Source organism: Harpia harpyja, chromosome 3 (genome assembly GCF_026419915.1).
Source record: "Harpia harpyja isolate bHarHar1 chromosome 3, bHarHar1 primary haplotype, whole genome shotgun sequence".
NCBI classification, from domain to species: domain Eukaryota; kingdom Metazoa; phylum Chordata; class Aves; order Accipitriformes; family Accipitridae; genus Harpia; species Harpia harpyja.
Genome location: NC_068942.1, coordinates 43,256,656 through 43,263,771, shown reverse-complemented (window position 1 = coordinate 43,263,771; position 7,116 = coordinate 43,256,656).

Here is a 7,116-nt window from a genome sequence, read left to right as displayed (position 1 = left end):
AATGAAAGCAGGGTCAGCTCTGGGGTCAGACCAGGTTGCTCAGGACGTTATGCAGTTGAGTCTTGAAAAAAAACCTCCAAGGATGGAGACTGTACAGTCTCTCTGGGCAATGCATGACTGTCCTCATCATGAAAAAGTTATCATCAGGGTTAATTTTAGAAATGTGTAGCCTCAGCAGCAGTTGCAGGCTATGTTTTGCCTACATTCCTGCAAGAGCTCATGACATGGGAGTCTCTACCCTCCTTGAAAGCCTGCGAGCTGTCCCCTGCCTGGGGCAGGCAGCAGAGCACCCACATTTGCTTTCCCTCTGTTGAGCCTGGCAGGAAGGAGGCCCTGCGGCTTGGTGTGTGCTGAGCTTTGCTCCACTAATCCACTCCCTACAGTACAGTTCTGATTTTTTCCTAGAGATTTCTCATTTCTGTACTCAGTACCACTTACTCGTGCTTTAAGGCCTGGATTGAGCCCCCTGGTTCTGCTTCCCTCTGCACTGCCTGTGAGAAGGACGCACATGCTGCGAAGTGGGGAGGCACAGCTGCGGGGCGGACGATGGTCTCAGCAGCCGAAGGAGGCCCATCAGCTTTTGGCACACAGTCAGACACTGAAACTAGGATGTGTTCAAGGACTATAACTGAAAGTGGTTTCCTAACCTCATGTTGTGACAGTGCCAGATGTCACCAACTAGTAACTAAAAAGAGGTTTCACGCTACAGGGGCAAAAAAATAGGGACTTGGCCTGGTACGGTTTTAAACTTCATTCCTGTTCTTTCCTCTTGCTTCCTCCTACCTGCTCCTGCACTTTTCTTCCAGCAGAGTTTGTTCGTTTTGTCTGGTGGCTGGTGACTGCTGTTCTGCCGCCCGGGATCTGGTGCAGCAAGAGTGACTGCTGCGCCGAACCTGGCGCCGAACCTGGCAGCGAAGCTGACTGCCTGTGGCTGAGCTGAAAGGGGACTGAGGCGAGCAATTGAAGCACTTGGCTGAACAAAAGAGCTTGACTGCTCACTTGATTTTGTGAAAGGGGTCGAGGCGCATTTGCATCTTCTTTGCATCTCACAACCAAAATGGAGTTTCCTTAGCTGGAGCTGGGAGGCTCAGCGATAACTTAGCTGTACGGAAGGAACAAGCTATGTCATGCCCAAAGAGCTATGTACCAGAGATAACACCTGGGATGTGTCTACCCACACACCAGTATGTGCTTGCCTGGCACTTCATCACTCGGGGGTTTCAGCTCAGTCCAGCTCTGCACAGAGGAACAGCCCAGAGCTCTGCTGTGCCAGCTTCTGCTGCAGGCATAGCATGCATGGCAGTTTGGGGAGATTTCAGTCTCTTGTTTCCTCCCTGACCCACCACATTTAATCCTAATAGTGGCATAATATAAATACACATCTATTTGCTTTTAACAATCTTTTCAGTGCCTTTTTTTTTCTTAAGAGGTTAGGTTTTTTCATGCTGTGCACAAGCATTTGACAAATGCCATTCTTCCTTGTGACTTCTTCATATTGGTAGACTGGTCAGTCACCACAACCTGCAACTCCTAATAGTATTATTGACTGGCAGATTGTTTTGTGACCTTCCCTGCTTTATATTCTTCCTCAGCTCATGCTCAACACGCAGCCTGGTGAAAAAAGAAGGGGCAGAGCGGACAACATAGAACCGGCTTCTTGCCTACTGAGTGTTTGCCTCTTGATGCTTGCCTTTGTTTTGCCATACTTGTTGAACTATTGAAACTGGAGAATTTTGCATGCGAGAGGTTTTCAAGATGACCTGGAAGTCCCTCATGGAGGGCAAACATCTGAGAGCTGCACTGCATTCTGCTAACTGTTCAAGCACCAAGCAAGAAATCGTCTCCTCTTCTTGATGAGAAGCTTGAGGTTACACCTATAGCATGGAAAACATGAGTCTCCCTCTTGTCTGTGATTTTTCTTTCAAGGCTCCCATGGCCTAAAAGCAACACTGAAACCAGCATTAGTTCCACAGCTCTGATTTGTTTGCCCTGATTTCCCAGTTAGATCTTAGCTGACATTGTCCACTAAAAACCTGTCGGTTTTAGCCAGATTTGTTTTTTAACTGAGCCATCTTTATTAGACAGTCAAAATATGGGTCACATCTCAGCCTACGTAGAGGAGACTTATTGGAATCAGAGCATGTAGTGTGGGTCTCTGGTCTGCTGTAAGATGTCCTTCCCACGTCCTGCCACTCCTGCGGGGTCTCAGGCATGCTACCTGTGTCATGTCATCTTTGTGGCTGGAACAGGCAGAAATGACGGGAAGTGCCTCAGAGAAAGGTGCTGGCAGGCAAAAACATCCCTGTCTGAGGTCAAGAAAAGTCAGACAAATTCTTCACACAACAGTCAATAGACGAGCCACAGCCGGCCTGGACGAGAGCCCTTGAGGTGTTTTCCCAGCAACTTAGTGGCCAGCAGAACAGGAAAAACCAGGGCAGCTGTCTGTGAGACACCGACCATCACACCATAAGAGAATAGGGAGAGGCAGAGTGAAACTCTGCATGTAGGCACACACCAGTCTCTCTATTACTGAAGTTTTCCAAGTGAGAAGTGACAAAGTAGTCTTGGAGCGTGCCTTTGGGAACACAGAGAGAATTTTGCTTCAGCTTCATGAAGTGGGGTTTGTTGTTTGGGGGTGGGTTTTTTTGGAGGGGGGTGGTGTTTTTTTTAAGGCATACTGTCCACTTGCAGTCCGCTCTGTCTTAAAATTGACTATATTTTAGTGGTTTTATACAGGGCGGACTTGAAAAGATCAATTGGCGGTGTCTAAATACACGGATAAAGGCTGTATTGGTTTCACAAAGCACCGAAGCGGGTGAAATGCTGAATTTCTGTTGGCTTGTGAAATTCACCTCTGTCCCCACGTGACATGGAAAAACAACAAGGTTTCCCCTTACATAGCTTTGTACTTGTGGGTGTTGTAGCCACCATCAGCTCAAAACAGGAGCCTTGAAGGGAAACTGAGTCCTTTGGGGAGACTACAGAAAGACCTGAAAAAAGGTTGGAAAGCAAGAAACCGGGGCCGGATTTCTAAAAGCTACAAGAGGTCTGATGGAGTTGGAGCGGGATCTCCCAAAGGGCCTGAGCAGGTGAGGTGCCCATCCGGCAGCAAGCCCAGCTATGCCTGTCAGGGGCACGGGGCAGCTCTGTGCTCTGGCAGTCCTCAGCCTGCCACCAGGTCACCGGACCGAGGCTCTAGCCTGAGCTTGGAAAAGGCTGGCTGACCTGCTTTTTAGACTATTGCATTTGGATTTGTGGTTGTTAAGCCAGGTGTAATTGATCTTTAGGCTTGGGGGAGTAAGTTGATCCCCTCTGTAGCCGCTAACAAGCTTCCCCTGCGTACACCATGCTGGATGTGGTGAGAGCTTTTGCAGACTTTACCAAATACAGGATACTGGTCCCTGTGCCCCAGGCTGAGCCAGCGTGACGGATCCTGCTCTCCTTTGTAAGCAGCGACGAGCTGGGGAGGCCTCATGCTCACTGGGCAAACTCCCATTGACGGAGAACTTGTTCCCTGCAAATCCCCCAGCAGCTGCGGTTTGGCTCTGGCTTGTATTTTAGCTGCACCCTGTGCTGAAAGATTTGGATGAACGTTTCTGGGCTGGTTATGTTGCAGTAAGAAATAAACCAGGAGGGTGTTTTAAATGAAGCTTATTTAAACAGTTGAATATAATTGTTGTTGGATGCACACAAGTCTGTTCTAGAAGGGTTTTTTTGTTCTGTGCCGTGTTTATACTTTCTAGACATTTTGCTGAAGAAAGATGTATTGATCTCAGTGTGTCTCAGCACTGAAACGTGCTGGTTTGCAACTGAATGTGACCCTTTTTATTGTAGTTACAGTCTATTTTCTTAATCAGGGGATACACTAATTACTGAAATGCGGATTGCTATATGTATTTTAACAAGTCATATTTCTGATGTTCACATTCTTATGTCAGAAAATGATGGATAATGCATTCCTTTTTTAAATTTGATTAATTTACATGCCTGACTTATGTCCATTAGGGTAGAAACTGAAACTTAGTACAACAAAACAGGAAATTTTATCAGTTAAAAAGAATAACATTAAGATAAAATAGAAAAACAAGTAAGTTTAATAGACCTTACTTTATGTTTGAAATGAAAAGGCATTATTTTTGGTTAGTTAATTGAAATGATTGATCAAGGTTCCCCTGTCCCATAACTTTTGGAATTGCTAAATATTTTTTAACCTAGATTAGAAAAAGCAGGGGGAAGCCTTCCTTCAGTTTCCCATTGGTTTCTCAGCTTTAAATGAGCTGATCGCTGCATTACACTAATTGGAAAACTGAAATGAGGAATACATTATCTGCACTTGCACAAGGGGTGCCCGTTGTTGAGAGACAGGTGCAGAGCTTCAGCAAACATTGATTCCAGGTTCTAAGTCAGTGGTTTCCATCAATTCAATGGATTACCTGTTTTTTCAAGTGTCAGTAAAAAACATCCCGTTGGAATTATATTCATATAATTTCAATACTATTAGCAGACTGTAGCATATTTCATATGTACTAGTCTATGCTGGCATTATTTTAAAATCATAGGATCAGGAAGCTGAATTTACACACATGAGCAGTGCCAGAAGCAGGGCCTGGAGAGCCAGGTTTGAAAGACTCCCTTCCCAGATCTGTCATGCTCTGATGTGAGACTGGAGGGGACATCGCAAAGGTACTAAATAGTTCTGCACGCCCGATCTTCAGGGCACCAGCACTCATCACTTAACTGCTACTGTGTACTCACGAGGTCTTGTATGTAAGGCATGACCAAAAATAATTTCATACAATTAATTTACAAATTAAGGCACTCAAAATTAGTAGCAACCTTTGAGGACATCTTCATCTTGGGGCCATCCAGTTTCCTCCAAGTTCTCTGCAGTCTTGGTCGGATAACACATAGCAGGAGCTACCTGACAGGCAAATTGTGGGATGTACAGTAATCCATTAATTATTTGTTCATACAAGGCTTTGGTAATCAAACTATTCAGTGTTTGTAATGGTATTTATCAGCCAGCCTTGCAGAGGCATCTTAAATCATAATAGCATGTTTGCCTGCCATGGAAAAATGTATTAATGCCGAATCCATTTGTTTTCACATTTTCAGGGAGTGATGTAGCATCACAGACAGAACCAGGCTGATTCTGAAATTTAAAAAAAGAAAGAAATCAAAATGTAGAGTCATAGGATGTTATGCTTTTGACCTGTCTGTAGCCATCTATATATTTAATGCCTCGCTGATGGCAGCTGAAAGTTTCTTCTGCTACCATGTCTATGCTGTGAGCTAGTTTTGGTTTAATTTCTGAGACCAGATACGTTAATAAATTAGTTCTTACTAAACTGCAATATGTTTTAGTTATCTTCGTCTGGACATGAATAAATACCAATAAAATAATTTTATTTTTTTTTATTTGACAGAAGGCAAGTATTCTACTTGATCTGAAGCAGTACTCCCCATCTGGGGCACATACAAGCTCAGCGAGTTAGTTGGTAGTATTGGACGAGATGGAAGCCAGCCTGGCTCAGTGTTCGGCACTGGGCGTCTAGCTACAGATGCAGAAACAGGGCAGATGTACAAGGTTATTCCTCTAGATTATACCTACAGCAATTTTGTTTAGGGATGTCTTAACCAGAGGGGTCATGATTGTATGCAAAAGCCCTCAGTGGATTTTCTTCCATGAACTTTTGGTTTAAGTCTTTCAGAACCCATGTAAGCTTCCTGGATCTGTCCCACAGAGGCTCTTCAGCTAAACCTCTGTTAGCTTATTCCGAGTTTCCACCCACTAGTTCACAGCAAATGATCACTCCCTATTTATTGTCCCCAAACCGCTTATGATTTAAAATACCTCTATTGTATCGTCCTTCAGTTGTCTCTTTTCCAATCTTAGTCTTACTTTTTGTATGGAAGGACTTTCAAATCTTTCCTGTTGCTCTTCTCTGAGCCCTTCACATTCTGCTAAGTCATTTTGCAGATGACAGGACCAGAAGTGCACGCAGTCTTTGGGATGCACATGCACTGCCATGTTATCCTGATGTTCTCCATTCTGTTCTCTACCCCTTCCCGAAGTATTCCTAACACTTCATTTTCTAACTGCTACTGAACATAAACTATGTTGACATTATTTCTCAGAATCAGCTCAATGTAATGAGGTCAGCACTGCTTTTCCCACGTCCATTATTTTGAATTTCTAGGTTGCAGTTTTTCTGCTGTTTTCTCACTTTGTCACTTGATAGCATATGGTTGTTTTGCAGCTCTTCACAGATAACCCTTCTGTTGTTACTCAGCATATCCTCATGCCACCAGGAGGTTTGTCACATTTATTACCCACTCATTTTCCAGATAATCTACCGAGTCCACCGAACATTGTAGCCTTCAACACTCGTCCCTCTGATACTGCCCTGGGAAACTTCCTCCATTGTGAAAGGCTGCTGCTTATTTCCACCTTTTATTTCCCCTCATTTAATTATTCATCCACTCCTTACCCCATGAGCATTTATATTCCTAGAGAACTTCTGGGGAATAAGCTTGCTTCAAGGCCCTTCAGTAGGATAATCAGGCGCTTGTATGCACTGAGTCTTTCTTGTCCACATACTGGATGGCTGCTTCAAAGACCTCTAATAGAATTTCCAGCAAGAAGACAACGTGGGAGGTGGAAAGGGAGAGAGAGGGTGAAAGTGCTGGTATAACCTCCCTTCTGCCAAACAGCCCAGTGGGTATAGAGTTTGTCCAGGATGCTGAAGGACTCTGCTTCATTGCCTCCTTTCTCTAAGGGGATTTGATATTGCATCTCCCAGGGAAGCATCCTAACTACCAGACTATTAGCTTAACTTGTATTTTCTCCTAGCTTTTCTTGTTAGATCTCTTTCATTTGGCTTAAAATATGCATTGACTCAGGGATGGGAATTTCTAGGCTGGTGACTGTCATTCAGGTTCCTTTTTATCCATTGCTGTTTCAGTGAATATTTGGTTCCTCCAGTTGAAAGTGTAACCAATGGTAATGAAAGAGACTGACAGCAGAATTACTTACAGCCCACACACGAGGATGCTTGATTAAGAGAGAGTGACAGATGTAGATCTGAAAAGGTTTGTGCTGGCTTTTGCAGCACT